Source organism: Ochlerotatus camptorhynchus, unplaced genomic scaffold, assembly GCF_037179485.1.
Source record: "Ochlerotatus camptorhynchus isolate MF236.1 unplaced genomic scaffold, CSIRO-AGI_Acam_v1.1 ptg000015l, whole genome shotgun sequence".
NCBI classification, from domain to species: Eukaryota; Metazoa; Arthropoda; class Insecta; order Diptera; family Culicidae; genus Ochlerotatus; species Ochlerotatus camptorhynchus.
Window position 1 is genome coordinate 2,868,268 of NW_027040507.1, and position 23,332 is coordinate 2,891,599.

Consider the following 23,332-nt stretch of genomic DNA (forward strand, 5'->3'; position numbering starts at 1 on the left):
CACCGTAAAACGGGGAGGCATTGGGCTTAAATTGAATTTTTTTTTTATTGGTGTTAGTATCTTGAATATACAGAAACTGATGAGTAGAGTATTTTTCTTGAACTCCTGGAATATAGTGTAAATAATTGTTACCAGTTGTTTTATTTGAATAGTGTTCAGTTCTTAATTAGGCAAGCGATTTGTACTTGCGGAAAGCAGAGTACACCTTTCGTTACCGCAAGCACCATGAATGGACAGGTGTATTTGGAAGAGTGTCTCCAAAAGCGGCTTCTACCTCTTCTGAAGGATCACGATGGTCCGACGATCTTCTGGCCGGATTTGGCATCATGCCACTACACGAAGGACGTGCTAGAGTGGTATAAAGCGAATGATGTCGATTTCGTGCCGAAAGATCTGAACCCCGCAAATACTCCGGAACTGCGCCCAATCGAAAAATACTGGAAGGAGCACCTTATAAAATGACCTAATGTGGTAAAGAATGTAGAAAAATTGAAGAAAAAAGGGGTAATGTGAAAAAAACCGTCGATTCTGAGGTTGTGCAGAACCTTATGTCTGGTGTTAAGGCCAAGGTTCGAGTATTCGGATATTAAGTGAAAAATAAATAAATGAATGATGCCAAAACTAACTTAAATTGTTATGTTTTACTCTTTCAAAATTTGGTGAAAATCGGATAAAAACTCGAATTTCGAGAATGAATTTTGTATGTGCGCATTCTAAACGGTACACCCTTTAGTGGTTCTCAGAATTTGATAAGATTTTGTTGTTTTGCTCCTTACCGCAAAATAATAGACCCGTATTTTTCGTTTTGTTATTAGGGTGACCATTTCATGTTAGGGTGGTGCAAAAATCCATGTTTGGTTTATAGCGACTGTAACATAGTCACGATGCATGGTAGTCTAGCTGAATAGTAGTATTGAGCGAAAACCCAAAACTTAATAACTTAAAAAAAATAACTCAAAAACGAAAAAAAAGCATTGCTGACAATGTGTAAAACAAATCTTAATTTTCCCGGAAAAATATAAAAAAAAATATATTGTGGCCTCTATCTGAAAACCATTTTTTTTCTTTGGTTTGTTTTCCGTCGATCTTGCACTGAAAATAAAATTTCGTTTATACAACGAAATCGCTCGTTTGTTCTATGAATTTATTCGTTGTTTTCTGCAAAGAAATGGATTTGTACATTGTATGAAGCTAGTTTCGTTAGAACTGCCACACTCGCTATCGCTACACCCAACCAGCGGTCCACAAGTGTTGGTTGTGGAAACAGAAAAATGTGGAGTGTGTTAGTGAGGATGGTTAAAAATAACTTCATCATTGGAAGGAATAAATGACAAAAAAATAAAATTAGACTTCAGACAGGACTCGACTCATGCACCTTGCGATCGTTAGATCTGTGCTTTATCCATCGCTCTATCTGTGCTATGAGAAGAGGTAAAGCTAAAGGCAAATAAGAAGCACTCATGGAGCGGTACTTCGATTTCTCTTGCTTTTTCTGCTGCTTGCATGTATTTTTTTTTTTTTCTGTCACATTAATGGCCCTTGGCTCATTTTCAACTTCTATTGAATTTTCATACTGCCGTACTCTAACGGAACTATCCACCTACCCTCTTCTAAAGATCATTCTCTAGCTAATAAATCATCACACTTAAGCTTCATGTTAGCATTTCCAACCAACTCCTCGAAACATGATTTTTTTCCAAAACTGCGTACAATCTCATTAGAAAACGGTTCAATTTAACGATTTCTACTTTTGACCATTCCAATCTAATCTAATCTTATCTAATCTAATGTAAAATCAAAACAGCCAGTTCTTGAAAGCATCCTGGAAAATGACGGATATACCTACATCATTTTTCTTGTCTATTTGATATATGTTTCACATCGAAAATGCGTCACACATATCAAAACAGCCAGGCCTAATGTGCAGCATTTAAGGGGCAAGATGATTCAGAAAACATCGGGCCTGTTTAAATCGAAGATTTAAACACAATACTTCAGAATCCAATAAATGGATGAAACGTGGACATCTCGCACCGAACTTTCCGATTTTGGTAATTTTATGATTGGTTGGCCGTTGGAAGCATCAAAGCTAGAAAGGTTAACTGATGCTCCATTTTCTTCTGACGGTTGGGGCATGAGCACTAATTCTTGTCCTTGCCTTTTATGACTTATGGCTATAGCGCCATTACTCTGAAAAGAGAAGAGGGAAAGGAAAAGGAGAAGCACAAAGGGATTAGGATTATGTAAACACTATGAACATAAACAATATTTTTGATTTCAAATATACAATATAGAAATGCATAACAGCGGTGGTCACTACCCGAGTCTTATCACTATTATCAAGTCATAAAAAGTAACAAGCACTAAAATGTAATCCTTTGATTACTGGAAAATCGTGATTCCCTAGTTTGAAGTTGCCACGACTAGGGTTCGGGGGTAGATCTTATACCAGTTACGCACCACAAAAAGGTGATCTCCCAACATTACTGGTTTGAAAAGATAAAAATTTACCAAATGGAACGAGCTCACCAAGTTTAGCCAATTGAACATGAAGGCTGCCTGACATGTGTTGATGTAGAAGTCGAAATTGTAGACGAAGCTTGACGAAGATCAACATGAACTTGTCCGGTTTATGGTAGTTGCACGGAATGTCTTCCGTCGATTTGAGATACACAAATGTTCGGATGTTTGTAGTCGATTTTTGATGTGCATTGGCAACCCTTTTTGTGGCCAATAGTCGGTTTCAACGCTAAGACTCAACGAATGATGGAACTAATGATGGGACGAATGATGGGACGAATGATGGGACGAATGATGGGACGAATGATGGGACGAATGATGGGACTAATGATGGGACGAATGATGGGACGAATGATGGGACGCATGATGGGACGAATGATGGGACGAATGATGGGACGAATGATGGGACGAATGATGGGACGAATGATGGGACGAATGATGGGACGAATGATGGGACGAATGATGGGACGAATGATGGGACGAATGATGGGACGAATGATGGGACGAATGATGGGACGAATGATGGGACGAATGATGGGACGAATGATGGGACGAATGATGGGACGCATGATGGGAACAATGATGGGACGAATGATGGGACGAATGATGTGACGAATGATGGGACGAATGGTGGGACGAATGATGGGACGAATGATGGGACGAATGATGGGACGAATGATGGGACAAATGATGGGACGAATGATGGGACGAATGATGGGACGCCTCGTGGAGGTTATACTTGGCTTCAGAACAGCTTCTCAGCGGCAAATAATAGGGACTGAGGATCTAGAAATTGTCTAATGGGCCTGGTTTCTGCCAGATCAGCAAAAGATTATAAGGCCTGTACTCGAAAAAAAAAATGCACCAGACAAAAGTGTCAAAAATTTATTTTAAGTCGGATTTTCTTGAAACTTCCAGGGAATGAACTAATACATATGGATTATGTTTCGGCAGAATTACTTTATTCAATTTCCTTTCCATCGCTGAAAGCCCGCACCTTTCCCTTAAGATCCCTCATTACATTTTGTGCAATGTTCCATTCTTTCTTCAACTCCAGCTCGTTCTTAAGCACCTTGGACGATTTTTGAACTTTGGCATTCATTATGGCCCAAAATCTTTCCACCGGACGAATCTCTGGTGAATTAGGGGGGTTGGCGGTTTTTGGTACAAAAGCAACGTTATTGTCTCTGTACCAATCCAACGTCGATCGCGCGTAATGACATGATGCCAGGTCCGGCCAAAATAATGTCTCGCCTCCGTGGGACCGCAGGAAGGGCAACAGACGCTTCTGGAGGCACTCGGTGTGGTAAATTTCGCTGTAGATGGTATCCATTGTGATGTACGGTTTACTCAGTTTACCGCATTGGCATATGGCCTGCAAGAGCAAGTATTTTTTGGCGAATTTGTCCACTTTCTTCTTCCTTATGCCTTCTGGAACATCAAACCGTGATTCGGCAACGTAGAACTCCAGCCCCGGTATCTGTTTTGGGTCTGCCTTGATGAAGGTTTCGTCATCCATAACCACACACATTGGTTTCGTTGATCACGCCGGTTCGGTGCCTTCCAGACCTTGAGTACACGAAGCCCAGCTCGTTTCATGGTTTGCTGAACGAACCAAGCGGAATACTTTGCCTTCAGAGCCGCGTCGCGAATCGAAAGGTTCGGATTACGCTTGAAATAATCCAAAACCTTCCGGGCCTTCACAGGGTCAGCTGTCTTCGATTTTCTTCCACTTCCAGCCCGCCGCTCGGTCGTCTGGGACTCCTTAAACGATTTTACCACCCGAAACACAGTTGTATGGGTGATTCCCAGTTGTCTTCCAATCCATCTCATGGTCGCAGTCGGATTTTCCATGACGGCGCGCAAAATTCTCCGGCGATTTTCTTCTTGTTTCGAGACATCTCAATAACCACTGAACCGATTTTTATGAAATTTTGCACATGTAAACAATTCACTCCAAACTAGTTATACCCAGATTTTCATCAATTTTTACCCACGGATAAAAAAGTTACCCACGGATAAAAATGGTGCATTTTTTTCGAGTACAAGCCTTAGATTAAAAAAAAAAACTCCACGAAAAAAAAAATAAATAAAAAAAAACCCCGATCTCTACTTTCGACCATTTGAAAGAAAACCTTTTTCATTGGAGGAAGACTTAAACAACCTTCAAATTATTTGTATTCACTATTTTTTTCTGAAGAAAAACAGAGGTTACAAATCGACCAAAGAGTTTGAAATCGCACCATTTCGTCAAATTTGAAGTTTTTTACCTGTGCTTCCAATAAATTTAGTTCACTTTAAAACCTCATTAAATGTGTTGTGTTTCAGATTGATTCTGAGGTACCACGTACACTACCTTACTCAAAACGTGAACACGGGCGCCTTGTAAAAAAATAGAAATGAAGACGAAGTTTTAAGCTTTTTGAATTTAAAAACCGCGTCCTTCTTTATTTTTCCATTGGCGCACAAAAAATTCCAAACTTTGCTTAAATTTAGCTTTATTATGGACGTGATGGGCAAATATTTATTTAATCATTTTTCAAAATCATTGATCATGGGTGTTTTTTAAAAGCTTGTTCATAATCCAAAACTTGAGCTTCATGATTGTGAGCCAACCATAAAATGTGCCGAACTATGAGTCACATCGCCTTTGTTTCAACTTGAACATCACGTGGAATTTGTTTGTATTGAATTAGAAAAAAAAGAAAAGCTAAGCACATCGTTAGGATTAGAACAAATCCTTTCGTAAATCCGTGCCACTAGTCCAACACAGTCCGTCACGCATGAACGAAGCCACTACACTCTAGGTGGCCTCGTTCACCGGAACCATGCAGGAAGAAAGAAAACGAAACCTCAGATGATGAATGAGCTGAAAAATGATTGCCCTCAATGTATGACGACCATGATGGGCGAAAAAAGGGCCCCAGTGCACGTTCTTTTAATTGCTCCGTCAAAAGGGGAGTGAAACTCATAAATCACAACACAGCACACCATCAACCATCTCGCTGGTCATCCCATCCTGCTGTTCATTGGTTGGTTGGTGATTGACCGTTTTGGAGTAGCTCTAGGTGTGGGCAGTTCGGAAGTCACTAGGACACAAGCATCATCGTCGTTGGATTGGAAGTGGCTTGCCGTTGTAGTCTTTGTTTGAGTAACGTAGAAAATCAAGCTCTTGAGCTCGCGATGCTTTTCCTGGGAAAATGCCATTCTCGAGTAGTATTGAGCACACACAATTATGAAAAGTTCACTCTAAAATGAATTTATTCTAACAAATTTAGTTCATCAACGGTCGCCGGTGGTGTGGTGGTAAGCGTAATGACCTCTCACCCCAGTAGGTTCGGCGCCGCCGGGATGTTCTGAGAAATAACATCTCTGATCACGCCTTCCTTCGGAAGGGAAGTAAAGCCGGTGGTCCCCGGTTCATGAGTTGATGATAAGTCGATAGGTAGCGTCTCTGGCGTCGGTAGAATTGGTGCTCTGCACGGAAAACAAGAACGACGCAAAAACAAATCAAGGGAAAAAAGGAGTTCATCAGTGTGACAACTAGAATAATTGATTGCACAATTCCACCCTCAATCAGTTTTCCACTAATGATTTCATTCTTTCGCTTTACGTTTAACAGATCAATAAAAAAAGACTCATATTCTGCTCGCTTTACTTCCATCATCTATCATCACCTACCTTGTTCATTACCATTTTATTAAAACACTCATACCCCCTCTTCACTCCATTCTCCTTTCAAGCGCACCCCCTCACAGGATAAGAATAAGTTTCCGGTTTGGCTTGTTAAGAATGCTAAATACGTTGGTTAATTTGGCAATCATTAAATACCTCAAAATATGATTATCAATTTCCATATTCCATCCCACCCCACCCCATCCTCGCCTGCCTCCACCCTCCAGCACCATGTGCTTTTTGTTCACGTTATGCCAACGGAAGCAGAAGGATCAGTATCGTCGTCGATGCCTTCGTTGCCATCCTCATGGAAGAAAGCGCCAAGCATTACTGCAGAACAAAAGCAACCTCAAAAATTGCCTTTACTGTATAAATCTCAGATTTGCATTTTTCAGAAAATTTGAATAATTTCTGCTCGCTTTGATGAGAGAACTCCACACCACGACCAAACTTTGCTTGCCCATATAGAATCCCAAAAATCGAATGATGAAATTTACGATTGTGGAAATAGGATCTCGCACCCCTTCCAGAACAGGGCCCGCCCAGCATCAATCGGGTAGGAACGGTGTGAAATTTATCATCACACCACAACAATAAGATGGAGAAACGATACACCATCATTTCGGAAGGCGTCGTCGTCGCCGTCGTCGTCGTCATTGTGCGGGGAAAAGTTAAAATCTGATTTGAATAAATTGGTAGTGTGAAGCACACATAATAAGCAAAATGGATGATAATGTATTCGGAGAAAATTAAATGCTGCGGAAAAACCGGACACCGGAATGGGGGAAAAAAGGTAATAGTGAGTAGATCTCGGTAATGGCCTTTGTTGGTCGGTCCATTGGCTGCCTTTTGCAGGGTAGTTGTTTTTGCGCTCCATTTATATTAATCGGATTACAGATCCTTTGAGGAGTTTTCAGTGGCCATTTTCGAGGCTTGTTTGATGATTCGTGCGACAATAGCGACGTGGCCTCTGCTGGATGCCCGTCAGTCAGTCGGATGATTTCGAGTCAATGAGAAAGACTTCTCATCAGCAAGAACCCCTAGTGGCGATGGTGGTGATGTCGTCGGTGGTTGTAGTAGTGGCAGATACTTAATCATGTTTCGCAAAAGGCTTTGAAAATGATAGCATGTCGTTGGGGGGGTTTACCGGGATTAGTGGCAGATGTTGATGTTGCAGGGTAAGGTCTGTGTGTATCGAGTGAAATGCTTTGAAATGTAATATTATTGAACCGGAGTGCTACGTAGCTTATCGAAAATAACTTTCAATTTATTTTATGTGGTATTTGTGAAATGGGAGTTTGCCTTCCGGGGTTCTGGTTTTGTTATTATATAGATTTAGGTAATGCCTTATTTTGAGCACGATGGAATAGTATTAATTTTAATGAGGTCGTTCTGTGAAAAGTGATTACGGGAGATGCAGCATTTATGGCACTAAAGGGTGTCCACGATGAAATTGCCACACTATGAAATTGCTCTAACTTTTTAACCGTTGGGTAGAATTTAATGAAAATTTGGGTGGATTTAGTTCATAGTGCATTATTTACATCCTGCAAGTTTTAAAGTCCTGTGATCAAAACTCGCGGAAATGGAGTCGAAAGAACAGCTCGTGCGTGATAAAATCTTGCGCATTCATCACGAGAACAAGGATCTCTCGCATCGTTCCATCGCTAAAACGTTGAGAATCGCGAATTCTACGGTGTCGCGAGTGATTAAGCGGTTCGAGGAACGGTTGACCACCGATCGGAAGCCCAGAAGTCAAGGAAAAAGTATTCCGTACAACACCAAAAATCACAACCGCGTAGTTGGGGCCTTCAACCGAAATCCGAACGCCTCCGTTAGGGATGTGGCTAAGAAGCTGCACCTAAGCCGAAGTTTTGTCCATAAGGCCAAAACTAAGGCTGGGCTTCGAACGTTCAAGGTACAAAAGGCCCCTAATCGCGACGAGAAGCAGAACAAGTCCGCCCAAACCCGTGCCAGGAAGTTGTACCTCAACATGCTGACGAAAGTTGAATGCTGCATCATGGACGACGAAACATATGTGAAGGCCGACTTCAAACTGATCCCCGGCAACCTGTTTTTCACGGCCAAGGATAAGTTCAGCGTTCCGGAGCATGTCCGCACTCAGAAGATGTCCAAATTTGCGAAGAAATTCCTGGTTTGGCAAGCCATCTGCACGTGCGGCAAGCGGAGTGCACCTTTCGTGACCCAGGACACGATGAACGGACAGGTGTACATAAAAGAGTGCCTCCAGAAGCGGCTGCTTCCTCTCCTGAAGGCCCACAACGTCCCAACAATCTTCTGGCTGGATTTGGCTCCAAGGACGTGCTGAAGTGGTATGCGGACAATAAGGTCAATTTCGTGCCGAAAATGTTCAACCCTCCCAACACTCCGGAGCTCCGCCCCATCGAAAAGTACTGGGCGATTATGAAGCAGCACCTTCTTAAACGACCTAAGGTAGTGAAGACAGTCGAGGAACTGAAGAAAGTATGGGTTTACATGCAAAAAACGGTTGATTCACAGGTTGTGCAGAATCTTATGGCCGGGGTTAAGGCCAAGGTGCGGGCATTTGCGTATGGACTGTAAATAAAATACAAGTAAAATGGTAAAATGAAGTTTAATAGTTATTTCTCAATCCCTGAAAATTTGATGGCAATCGGATGAAAACTCGAATTTTGCGAATCAATTTTGTGTGTGGCAATTTCATCGTGGACACCTTTTACTTGAAAATTGTTGCAGTTATGAATTCTATGTGTCCTTCGCCTACAAATCATTCCGTGCATATTCAACATGAATTGTGAATTTCAATCGATTTGTTTTATCATACTGTTTTAAAGACAACTCTCTGCTGGTTTAACATACGTTAGGGTGCCAATGAAATGTATTGGAAAAAGAAACCATCGAATTTTCAAAACGATCTATACACAAAATGTACATTGCTTTAAAAAAAAAACTACAAGGGACAGCCCAATGGGGTTGTACGAACAGTTGACGTAGGACTACCGTATGCGTGATAATTTTTGCACCATCGTACAAATAAGGTTCCCGTTTCACCTGTGCATACAATGCCTTGGTTTTCTTTGCATGCACGTAACCTATAGCTCATACCGTAGTAGGCTGTGTATAAAAGAAAATGATTTACTTAGTTTGACAGTTGCACCATGACGAAGTGGCCAGAAGTGGTGCCAGAAGATGAGCGCAATAGAATCATCAAGTTGCCATAAGGCACGGAATGAGACTATTGCATGGCTGGGTAGTCAAAGTCTTCCATTCGTTAGTCATTTCAGGTGGATTAGAACAGGTTTAAGTGGGCGTTGGCCAGATTTGGATTTTTCAGATATAATCCTAAATAGGACCTAGATTATTTAATACACTAGTAACCTCAATTTCTGTCACAATGTTTCATTGTGACTAATCAACATTCAATGCAACGCGTCAGCTGTGTTGACTAACAATAAAACAGATCTTCAGTGATGTTGGTTCTATCAAATTTTTCAAAGATCTTAAGAATTGATTGAATTCTGCAGAAATACGGATCCGTAGGAAAAATTCTCAAAAGCTAAGACTTTTTTAAGGGATTTGTTTTGTTTGCTTAGTGTGCTTTGTCATTTGCTGGAAACAAGCTTTTAAACGAGGCAATGCATCACTTATTAGTGCCTTTTTTACAACCGCTCATCACTTCAATGTGTACTTACCTTACCTTACCTTACCAATCAGGCTAAGGCCTTGTTGTCCTCTGCTGTCCGAAGAAGTCGTCTCCACTCTACCTTATCCATGGCCACAGTTCGCCAGCCTCGTAGTCTGCGAAGGGTCCGCAGGTCACCTTCTACTTGGTCGATCCACCTTGCCCGCTGCGCGCCTCTTCTTCTTGTTCCTGTTGGGTCGCTTTCTAGAACCATTTTCACTGGGTCGTCGTGCGGCATTCTTACAACGTGCCCAGCCCACCGTAGTTGCCCATTTTTTGCAATGTGGACGATGGATGGTTCTCCCAGCAGCTGGTGCAATTCGTGGTTCATTCGCCTCCTCCACGTTCCGACATCCATCTGCACTCCACCGTAGATGGTACGCAACACCTTCCGTTCGAAAACACCAAGGGTGCGTTTGTCCTCCACGAGCATAGTCCAGGTCTCGTGGCCGTAAAGGACCACCGGTCTAATCAGCGTCTTATAGACAGTCAACTACGTGCGGCGGCGAATTTTATTCGACCGGAGCATCCTCCGGAGTCCAAAGTAGGCACGATTCTCTGCCATAATGCGTCTTTGAATTTCTCTGATGGTATCATTTTCGGCGGTCACCAGTGAGCCCAAATACACGAACTCATCGACCACCTCGATTTCGTCCCCGTCAATCTGAACTCGAGGTGGGAGGCTAACATTGTCTTCCCTAGAACCTCTTGCTTTCATGTATTTTGTCTTTGATGCGTTGATGGCAAGTCCAATCCGTCTAGCTTCAGCCTTCAGTCTGATGTACGTTTCCGCCATCATCTCAAAGTTCCTTGCCATGATGTCAATATCATCGACGAAGCCAAGGAGCTGGATGGACTTCCTGAATATCGTGCCACTCGTGTCTATCCCAGCTCTTCTGATCACACCTTCTAACGCGATGTTGAATAGCAGATACGAAAGTCCATCACCCTGCCGTAACCCCCTTCGAGATTCAAAGGGACTCGAGAGTGTCCCCGATGCTCGAACAACGCACATCACTCGATCCATCGTCGCCTTGACCAATCGCGTCAGTTTATGCGGAAGTCCGTACTCATGCATAATCTGCCATAGCTGATCTCGATCGATTGTGTCGTATGCGGATTTGAAATCGATGAACAAATGATGTGTGGGCACGTTGTATTCGCGGCATTTCTGCAGAATCTGTGTACACAGAAGAAAAAATAGTATGTATCAATCAATGATATTCATGGTGAAATATTGAACATCAATAACTGGTACAAGTTGATAGAATATTACAGTCATCAACATGATTTGTTCTCGAGTTCTGTGTACATTGTACAGCGTAATATTAGGAACGGAATGACTAATGTGCAGCAGTTTTGATGTAATATTCAACAATTTTCTGTATTCGTCAGATGTGGTATGTGTCTCCAGTGGGATGCTTTGACCATTTATCATTTTCAAGAGCTGACATCTACTAACTAGACGTGAAAAATAACTGGCATCACTGATAAGTTCGAAATGTGATGGCTTGCTCAATGCTTCAGGGGCACCACCATGACAAATGCAAGCACATTCCCAACTAAAACATTATTTGCGATGAATGTGATTGTGAGTGTTATGTCTGTTTGTCTCCCAAGCAACACGGCTTGTCATAATGAAGTTGAAAATACTTTTCAATGACTTACGTAAAAAATCAATAATACTTTAGTTTACGTCATTTAATACATTTATACAACCTAAAAAGCGCAAGACGCGGAGCTTATAAAACTAAATAGTGGTCTTATAATAGGTTTTGGAAACATCATAAAAACCAGCGGCAAAAAAAATGAGCATGGGATTCGAACTCAGGTCCTTGGCGTGAAAGACTTATTACTTCCTAACTAGACCAACTCCGCTTGATTAAAGTGTTATAATAAGTATTGATCGTGTTCTTGCCAATGGCATGAAAATTATATTCTTGTGCAATACACCTGCTTCGATCCGTCATAAAGAAGTTTGGTAAGCAGCAATGCGTACACGCAGAGAAATGGTTTTTAAGTTCAAATAGATATATTTTTGACTCAGGGCCTAATATATTTTTGATATTGTTTCAAATATATTATTCGGTTAATTCAAAGAAAAATATGTTTGAATCAACAAACCGGTTGTAGAGTCAATAATCTGTTTGTGGATTCTAAAAACCATTTTGTTGATTCAAAAACATGTTTTGTTGAAATAGTGATACAATATGTTTGAATCAATAACAAAATACATTAGGCCCTGAAACAAAAATCCATTTTTCTGCGTGTACATTTAAGTACCAGAGTGTTATTTAAAAGTATTTTCAACTACTTATAAGACATCCTGCGCCTTTTCAGTTGCTTTAATTTATGAGATGTCATAAAAGAGTGTTTTCAACTCTCTTTATAACAAGCCTCCGAAAACCTCATAAGAAACTGTCAATCACTGCGTGAAGTGACAGTCTGGCTCAATGACGCCGTAAATGTTTACGTCAATCTGGAAATAACAGAATCTCTTCAAGAGCATTATAAATTCAACTAAGATTGATTTTGTATACGACAAGTTTTATAGCGGTATTAAAACAGTCAGTAAAATTGTTTAGAGCTAAACATCTAAATTACGTAAGATACGAAAATCGCGCAAATTGTGAACGCCACGCGAAACAACCGAAGAGAAAAAACAGCTTATTATCACTTAAAGAGTGCCACCAAAATAAATGTAATAGCCTATGTTGGCAAGTTGATTAATTTTGGTTTCCTCCTCTATTCAACTTATTTTACTGTTGAGCTTTCTTTCAATTTAGTTATTTTACCGCACGTATCAATCATTTCAAGATTTCGCGACCGTACCGAACAAATTCTATACTACAGAACAGGGTTGCTTCCACTCACTTGTTATAAAAACATATTTTTCAGAATTATACTATCATCAGATGACATAATGATATGCTGTACTTGTAAGTAACGAGAAGAGGGTTTAAAGTATGTGTTTGACTCATAAAATCTGTCAATTTTGCTTTCAGAGCGCCACAATAAGCGATCTTATGATTCGTGAGCGTTCACTCAGAGTGAGCACTCACGAGCAGGGTTGCTTCTACTCACTTGCTATAAAACAATGGTTTTCAAAATTATGAGATCATTAGATGATATAATTATGTGTTGTACTTATAAGTAACAAGAAAAGGGTGTAAAAGATGTGTTTGACTCATAAAACCTGTCAATTCCGCTTTCAGAGCGTCACAATCGACGATCTTATGATTCGCGAGCGTTCACTCTGAAGAGCGCTCACGAATCGTTAAATCGCTGATTGTGTCGCACTGAAAGCAATATTGACAGATTTTATGTGTCAAACACATACTTCACGTCCTCATCTTGTAACTTACAAGTACTTATTATCACTATACCATCTCATGATTTCATAATTCTGAAAAACATTTTTTTATAGCAAGTGAGTGGAAGTAACCCTGCTACAGAAGCTCAAAAAACACTTTTGGTGAGCTCTACCGCATTGCGAATCACTTCTGCGTAAGCTTCATAGACGTAGGCGCGTTGATTCCGACAGCCGCGAAAAGTTAAGCATGCATCAATACCACATAAGGAAAGATCGATTTCACGTCTGGTTTATTTCATAGATTAACATTGACTGCTGTTTACAAATGTAGGTACTTGAACACTAAAAAATAATTTATCTCAACTGCTTTAACCGCATACATAAGAGATTTCGCGTATTGAGAGAATAATATAGTAATCGAGTACAACAAACTCAGGGGAATACAATACCTACAAAAGTTTAAAGTTATTAATTGTCACATACCTCTACTTTTACTTATTTCCTCTCCTTGTTAATCTGACTAAATAAGAAGATTTATTCTACAACTTTAAAAGTTAGTTGCCTCCCTAAGCGGACCCCCCGCATCCTAATTCTTTTGTTAATCTACTTAATGTCATTAGACTTTCTGAAGTTTCTTATTTAAGTTCATTTGATGATTATGATATCTCATTAGTCTAATTTAATAAATTATTAAAAACTCTAATTCACCTAATCAATCGCAACCCGAGCTTTATAAAGTACCTGTACTTGTGCTTTTAATCTAAAATTAAACATGTTTCAAGTACTTTTGATTTTGGCCTATACCTGCATACCAAAAAATTCTGAATTTTACTGGCGATGTAAACATCCAAGCATGCAAACATTCATACATGTAAACTTCCTTTTCACGTAAACTAGCAGCTTGCAAGAAATGTTGCAAACAAAAGTGGACAGTTGCATACAATATATGGAATTTTGCATGACATGTCTCATAAATTTACACGATCTATAATGTAAACTTGTATGATATATGACGCTCCATCTATGTGCATCATAGTAACGGAAATTTACATTACTTTTTTTAGCTGTGTATTTATTATATCTTAGTTCGACCCAGGTAACACCTTCATGTGACTAAAATGCTTCATTTTGAAGTTAGTTTCCTAGCTGATTTTTAAATTATACAGGGTATGTCCTCCAACTATGCTCACACGGCTTCCACTATGTCGCACCACAAAAATACGTATGGGTATGTCACAATAGAAGCACGCCACAGTGGAAATCCCTAGCCATAGTTCAAACACTTATCCCAAATCAAAATGAAGCTCATATAAGATTACACAGATAAAAAATCTGAATTTTAATTGTGATGTAAGCATTCATGCACGTAAACTTAAATTTAATTTCACCCAACCGAGCAACTTGTAAACAATGTTGTTTACAAAGATGGGCTTTTGTATTTAATATTTGCTACATTACATGAAATGTGTCAGAACTTTACATGATATATAATGTAAACTTATATGATACGTGACGCTCCATTTATGTGCATCATATTGAACAGAAATTTACACTACTTTTCGAACTGTGTAGTTACAATACCATGTACAAAAATGATGTTTAACATTGCTTCCTGAGTAATACTTCAATGAAAACAACAATGAAAGCTTGTCACGCAAATAGAAGGAGCATCGTTGGGCACTTTCTGAAATATTTCAATGGTATAATTCCCTTGCAAACCCAAATAAATCTATCTGCGTAAAAATAAATAAATTAAGAGTGATTTGCGGCAAAACCCGCCTGTATCACACCCAACGTCAGTGCCTATACGTAAGCGTTCTACGACGCGGCTTTCAATCAAAGGAGTAACAAGTGTGATACTATCACTGCTGGACTAGATCTTTGGTTTTCTCATGTAGTGGTTCAACAAAGAGGGAAAGCCTAGTAATCCCCATTGCCTGCCCATGGCGCCATTCTATCGCGGCATGAGCCAGCAACGCCGACCATAAACCTACCGTCTCCAACACTCCACTTTAAAGTATGAAATTAAGCCCGCCCACCAACAGCAAGGTGAAAAAACAAGCTAAGCCATTTAACGTTAAAAGCAAAAGAAAACTATTTTCGAAAATGTTGAATTCTAGGAAGGATGAAGAAAACATCTTTAAACCTTCAGAAAGATGTTTTGTGTGTTACTTGGGCTGAAGGTAAATGCTTCGAAAGAATTTGATAGCAAAGATGACATCCTCAGATGAACGGTTCGTGTATTTCTAGATAGAGCTGGAATTAGGGCGAAACAGCTTTTGTAAACAATGACTTCTATCGATGATTTCTGGGAACTCAAGGCACGCCCACGCAGATCGACATAACCATCGGATAGTAGAAGTCTTTTCCTACCGGATGAGGATGTTGGTTTGCATGGGCGAGCCTTGAATTCCTAGAAACCATTGATAGAAGTCATTGCTTACAAAAGCTGTTAGGCCACGTGATTTTGCAATGCAGGATGTTTGAAACAGTCAGGATAAAACACGAAATTGATCCAACCATCCTACCTGCGGTGTTATGCAACGACGATGACAAGGAAAAACGGTTGTTGAAGCTTCTACAGGAAGCCAATATATATTTCGGAAGTTATGACAAAAAAGAAGAGCGAGAAGATTCCAAACAAAACCAGGAAGCGGAAAGATGATGAAGAAGAAACAAATGAAGATGTATCGTATGGAGAAGACAGGTGAAGATGACGAGGACAACGGAACGGAAGCTGATAATGAATATGCAGAAAATAACTGAGAGGATACAGAAGAAGACGGAGTGGAAGAAAGTTGCTGGAAATTAAAAATTTGCGAAAATTAAGTAAGAAAACGAGAACATTAACTCTTTGAGCAATAACATCGTTTATAAATGTTACCATGGCAAAGTCTCTTCGTTTTTTCAGTCCATCTAAACTTATTAACAAACATCGCGATTCATAAGATGGAAGTGGTAATCTCGTCCAACCTAATTTTCGAAGGGCAAACAACAAAAACTGTTTTTGAACAGACTCAATGCGGTTTATATATGTATCCTGATACGGAGCCCACACTACGCTACAGTATTCAACAAGGGGTCTCACATAGGCCACATTCAATGTTTTAATAGTGTAAGGATCATTGAAGTGCAGACTAAATCTTTTGATAAACCCTAGCATGTTACTTGCTTTATATATAATGTTATTGTAGTGATCAACAAATGACAACTTAGAGTCGAGAATAATGCCTAAGTCCCTTACTTGATTACACCTTTCAACTGTTTTCTCACCAAGGGAAATTGTGTCATTTACTATGGCATGCTTTCTTGTAAACGATATAGAATTACATTTACTAACGTTAATCTCTAACAAATTCTTCTTACACCAAGTGTAAAAAATGTCAACTTCTTGCTGAAATAGCTGCATATCAGATGCTTTAGATATTTCGAAGAAAAGTTTCATGTCGTCTGCATATATTGAAACATGAAGCAGCTTCAAAATGTATTCTATATCATTGACAAATAAGATGAATAGTAGTGGACCAAGATGCGAACCTTGTGGCACACCAGATGTTACATGAACGACAGACGACAATTTTCCTTCAAATCTTACTCTTTGCGTTCTCCTTGACAAGTATGACTCAATCCATTGCAGTAGCCTGGTATTAAAACCTAACTTGGACAACTTGAAAATCAACAGTGGTATATCCACTCTATCGAATGCTTTACTAAAATCAGTATATAATGTTTCTACGTAATTTCCCTTATCCATTACATTTACAGCATATGTTACAAAATGTATCAAATTAGTGGCTGTAGATCGACCTTTAACAAATCCATGTTGTTTACTAGTAATGAGAGATTTAACTTGGGAAAATATGTTGGCATTAATGATGGACTCGAAAAGTTTAGGAATAGTAGATAATATAGCAATCCCGCGATAGTTTGTAATATCCGATTTTTTTCCCGTTTTTAAAAATAGGGATTAAGCAAGATTCCTTCCAAATTGGAGGCAGCATACTGGCGTTTAACGATGAATTAAACAACCAAAATAAAGGCTTTACTAATTCATTTGAAAGTGTTTTTAGAAAAATAGGTGGTAAACCATCTGGACCAGCGCCTTTTGACGTATCCAAGGGCTCCGGAAGGTATGAAAAATATTCATAATCGCGATCATTCTCGTCATGAGTTGTGTAAATGTTCTGAAAAAAGTCCGCAAATAAATTACTGATCTCACCAGATGTGTTCCCGGTTCTGTTATCTAACTGCATTTTAGAAGGAAAGTTCTTCGATTTTTGTCTCTCTTTGACATAGTTAAAAAATGATTTTGGCTCTGTTTTAATATTATTTTCTACCTTGGTATTATGTTCTTCAAATGCATTTTTCATTTCTTCATTCAGTTTATCGCAGACTTCTAGATAAAAAGTAAGATTTTCTTCACTATGATTTCTTTTATAAATCTTATGTGCTTTCTGTTTCCTATTTTTAAGATTGATAACCTTTTTATTGTACCAAACTGGTGTCTTGGACTTTGTGGGTTTCCTCTGCTTCAAGGGTTCCGTCTGTTGCAGAATTTTATAAATAATTTGATAAAATGTGTCCACTGCCTGTTCTATGTCAAGATTACGTATTGTAGTTTGCCAGTCAATATAGGCTAATTTTTCTTTGAGAAGTACATAGTTTGCTTTATGAAAGTCGAAGTATGTTTCAGATAAATTGTTATCCAACGTTACCGTACAATTCATAGTAATATGGCGTACAAAGTAGTGTTTTTGTTGAGTTGTGCTGTGAAAATAAATTAATAATTTCGTGTGAAATAGTGGCGTGTGCCGCGAAAGGATTATTCCAACGCGTGCCCGTGGTGTTTTTCTAACAGGATAAGTAGAGGAAAGGTTGCCTAGCAACTAGTTTTTGTTTAATTTTGTATTTTCCCCCCGGCGCGCTATTGATTTGTATAGTGAGCTGTGGCGGTAAATTTTATTTTGTGTTCTCCTCCCCTGTATATGTCTGCTGCTAACAGTGTTAGCGTTTAATTTGGTAGAATGGATGTGTGTAATGTATGCGAGCAGTCTATTGCTATGAGTGGGCTCCCAGTTACGTGTGTAGGTCCGTGCAATGGAACGTTCCATTTCGCTTGTGCGGCACTCACTAAGACTGCGGCCAGGCTTATAGCAGATAATGCAAATATTCTGTTCAAGTGTGATAGTTGTCTATCAGATCAGAGTTGTGACGAGCAGAATGATCTGATCTCGCGCGTCAAAAGGATAGAGGAAGAGATGAAGAAGGTTTTTCAACTCTCGGACTCGATCACTGGCATGCGAGATCACATTGCTGCTCAGGTGGACATCGCGGTTAAAAGCGGGATGGCAGATATTAGAATAAATGTAAATGGTCTTGAAAATTTGATTTGTGAGAAATTGGATAATATGAAAAGTTCATTTTTTAAAATTGATGCGGAAAACCAATTAGCTGTAAAGAATGATCCGTGCAGTTCATCTAGGACGATTCAGTCGGAATCGGACAAAAATACCAGACGCAAAAAACGTAAATTAGTAATTAGTAATAGTGATCATGATGATGATGTTGTTTTTCAAGAAAATGCGAGTTTTGCGGATGTTGTAAAAAGACATAGTCGTATTAGTCAAAGTAAAACTAATAGTAACAGTAATAGTAAAAGTAACAAACCAGAAAATCGTAAGACTCGTCCAGTCATTGTGATTAAACCGAAAGAGTCCAAACAACCTTGCGAAGATACTCGTAAGTTTTTAAAAACTCAGTTGGATCCAAAAACACACAAAATCAGTAATTTTAGGAATGGTAAAGATGGCTCCATTATTGTTGAGTGTGCAACAGGAGCAAACGTAAGTGATGTGAAAAATGGTATTGAAAGCAATCTGGGTGAAAAATATAGTGCTGTTGTTCCCACTTCGGTGCCAAGATTGAAAATAGTGGGCATGAGCGATCAGTTTTCCTCCGATGTCTTTATTGACTACTTAAAAAGTCAAAATGAAGACATCGCTATTAATGATGTAAAAGTAGTGAACATGTTTGAAAATCCACGCTTTACTTATATCAAGTTTAGTGTTGTAATTGAAGTCGATGTCGATACTTATAAATGTTTGTTATGTGCGAAAAAAGTAAATGTAGGGTTTGATCGGTGCTCTATAGTTCCCGCGATTAATGTGTTGAGATGCTTCAAATGTGGAGAATTTGGGCACAAGAGCATGGATTGCAAAAATTGTGATAGATGCTCTAGGTGCAGCCAACAACACAAAACGTCGGAGTGTACGTCAACTGTATTGAAATGTATTAATTGTTTGAAAACGAATAAAGAACGAAAAATGAACTTGGACGTCAACCATGCCGCATTTAGCTCGGAATGTTTGCTTTATAAAAGACTTTTTGATCAGAAGAAAAGCAGCTTGCGTTTCAATAAATAGCAGCCAAGTTCCAGGAATGTGAATCAATTCGATTTTTTATATTTGAATATTGCGGGGTTGTCAACAAACTACGTAGCATTACGTCAGATTGTTGAGGAAAAACGTCCTCTTTTAGTTTTCTTATCTGAAACTCATATTGTAGAAACTGAAGCTTTTGATCAGTATAGTATTCCGGGATATATTGTTGCTGCTTGTTTATCACATTCTAGACACACTGGCGGTGTTGCTATTTATGTCAAAGAATCAATTCAATTCGACCTTCGAATCAACGAAGTTATCGATGGTAACTGGTTCTTGGGCATTACAGTTGTGCGTGGCATGAAGATGGGTAATTATGGTGTTTTGTATCATTCTCCCAGTTCTAGTGACCAGCGTTTTGTTGAAGTTTTAGAGAACTGGCTAGAGACATTCCTTGATTCTAGTAAATTAAATATATTGGCTGGTGATTTTAATATTAATTGGCGTGATAACCATAATTCGAATCATTTGAAGTTTTTTAATTTAAAGCAAACGGTAAATGAATATACGCGTATTTCCAGGCACAGTAGAACTTTAATTGACCACGTTTATTCCAATTTTGATTCCATTTGTTCAGTTACGGATACTGATTTGAAAATAACCGATCATGAGACTTTAGTGATTAATGTCTTAGACCATGTTAACAATAACGATAATTTTGTAAAATTGAAGTGCTGGAGGAAATATTCGAAGCAAGCTGTTTCAAATCTTGTTGAGAGAAGCCTGGATTTTCCATTCGCGGCCGGTAACTTAGATGAATCTACAGCTGTTCTTAATAACGCTTTGAAAACGTGTACCAATCAATTAGTTGAGCAAAAGTTTGTTTCTTTGAAAAACTCGAACAGCTGGTACAATTTGGATCTTTTGCGTCTTAAACGGAAAAGGGACAAATGGTACAAAAAGTTTTGTAGATCTAATAATGACAATCATTGGACTAGGTACACAATCGCGCGTAATAAGTATTCACAATCGATAAAGAAAACTCGTTGTGAATATGTTCAAAGGAAGATTGATCAGCATCAAAACAACAGCAAAGAGTTATGGAAAATTTTGAAATCTTTATTGAAACCTAGTAATTGCAAACCGCGGTCCATAACTTTTAATGGCACATTAGAACAGTCAGAACAAGTAATTGCATCTAAGTTTAATGATTATTTCGTAGACAGTGTTTCATTGATTAATCAATCTATTGAATTGGTCGATGAACCTGACGAAATAAAACAGCCAGTTAATAGTAGTTTCAGATTTGAAGTTTTTCACCCAATTACATTAGATGAACTTAGAGTTATTTGTTTTTCATTAGGAAAATCGGCTGGAGTAGATAATGTTAATGCTAGAGTTATTCAAGATTGCTTTCATGTCATTGGCCACATCTTTCTGGACCTTATTAATGAATCATTGCAGAATGGACATGTGCCACAAATTTGGAAGGCATCCTTAGTGATTCCTATTCAAAAAATTGCTGGAACGATTAAAGCCGAATTTAATTATGCGACATTAACCTTTTTGCAGATGATACTGTGTTATTCATTGCAGCTAAGGATTTAGAAGTTGCCGTCTCACACTTGAATGAAGATTTGCAGTATCTAAGTAGATGGTTGAAGTGTAAGCAGTTAAAATTGAATACAAGTAAAACTAAATTTATGGTAATTTCGCGGAATCGATTAAATGAGAACGTCTCTGTTGTAATTGATGATGAGACTATTGATCGCGTTCAGGAGATTAAATATCTTGGCGTGATTATTGATGACAAACTTAAGTTCAACTCTCACATTGACAATGTCATCAAGAAAATTGCCAAGAAGTATGGAATTCTATGTCGATTGAAAAACGATTTAACTATTGCCAGTAAAATACAGCTATACAAATCAATCATCTCTCCTCATCTAGACTTTTGCCCATCCATTTTATTTCTGTCCAATGCAACACAAATATCGAGATTACAGCGCTTGCAGAATAAAATAATGCGTTTGATTTTGAGATGTAATAGATTCACTTCCTCAACTTTGATGCTAGACGCCTTACAATGGTTGTCGGTGAAGCAAAGAATTGTATATTTGACTATGGTGTTCATTTTTAAAGTAGTTAACGGTTTGCTGCCTCGATATTTGTGTGATCGAATTGAAAGAGGAAGTGACTATCATAGATATAATACTAGAAACGCGGATGAAATAAGAACACCACATTTCTTGACTTGTGCTTCACAGAATTCATTATTTTTTAAAGGAATAAATGTTTTCAATTCGATGCCTAGACACATTAAACGTTCAACAACATTAGCAGAATTTAAGAGACATTGCATTTCACACGTTAAAACTGTCTTTTGAACAGTTATCCAGTGATTTTTTTTTTTATGAATTGACAAATTATGTATCTTGACGAAGTTCTTTTTAACGGATTACTTTGTATGGATAGCTGTTATAACGACTTTTTAATAATTATTGTAGCACTGCAAAAACTATTTTGTTCGCCACGATGGTGATGATGGATTTTTGATATATGATTTAATAGTAGTAGTAAAAAAAAAAAAAAAATAGTAGTCTACAAAGGTTTGAGCCTCGCGCGCGTATTACGGATATAGAGGACTGAATTTAACATTTGATAAAAAAAATGCAATTTTGAAGCTTATTTGGAAGATACCTTGAGTTAGTTGTAAGTTTTCTGGCAAATGTTGAGGGTTCGTGAGCATTCCTGACATTGCTGAAAATTATGATAGCATCAGATTGCGGGGTTACTAGTGTAATAGGATGCTTTGTTGATTGTTCATTAACTCTTGATTGCTTGTAATACTTATGAATATTTTAGGTGGACAAAAAGGCGAACTAAGAGGTGGACGCCTGAGCTTTTCAACATTTATATCGCTGTGAAGCAACTGTAAACTCTAGAGGGAATTTATATCTGTAACTGAAACCAGTTCGATTTTGTTTGCCAACCTGGTTAAAATGTCATATTTAATTATCTTAAAGATAAATCGTCCAGCTCAAACCTTTGTAGGGGTAAGAGGTGGGACCATCATCATCATCATCATCATTTTCATGTATGAATATGGAGTATTCAATAGCAGTGTGGAACACTTCGTTTTTCGAAAGAGGGGTGGGTGACTCTGATACCCAGAAATCATCAGTCATATTAGTGAATAACAAATCTAAGTAGCAGTTATTTTGATTTTTTATGTGATTTATTTGGTTGAGTCCAATTTCTGCACTTTTGTCGAACAGAGTACGAAGTGTTTCATTTTCTCCTATAATCGGTATCAACAAAGATTCGTTGTCGTCATCAACAATAAAATTCACTGAGCGTTGGTTAAAATCTCCGTATATGTGAACATTTGCTTCCGCCTCACATTTCGAAATAATATTTTCAGCTAGTTTGAAATTTTTTTCGTATGAATCTTGCTTTGCATATTCTGGAGGAAAATATACTGTCGCAAAAATATGAACTTGATCTCCAATGAAACATTTGACCCAAACGTGATCAAACTCCTTACACTTACAAGATGATATTTGTTCAGATTCATAGTCAACACTAACTGCTACTATGACACCACCACCACTTTTTTTGTTGGATAACGTTTTATCACGATCATCCCTAAAAACATTGAATCGATCACCGAAAACTTCTTCGTTCTTTACTCCAGCATCCCAGCTGGTTTCCGTTGCTAAAATTGCATGAAAATTGCATGCTGATACTTGTTTATAAATT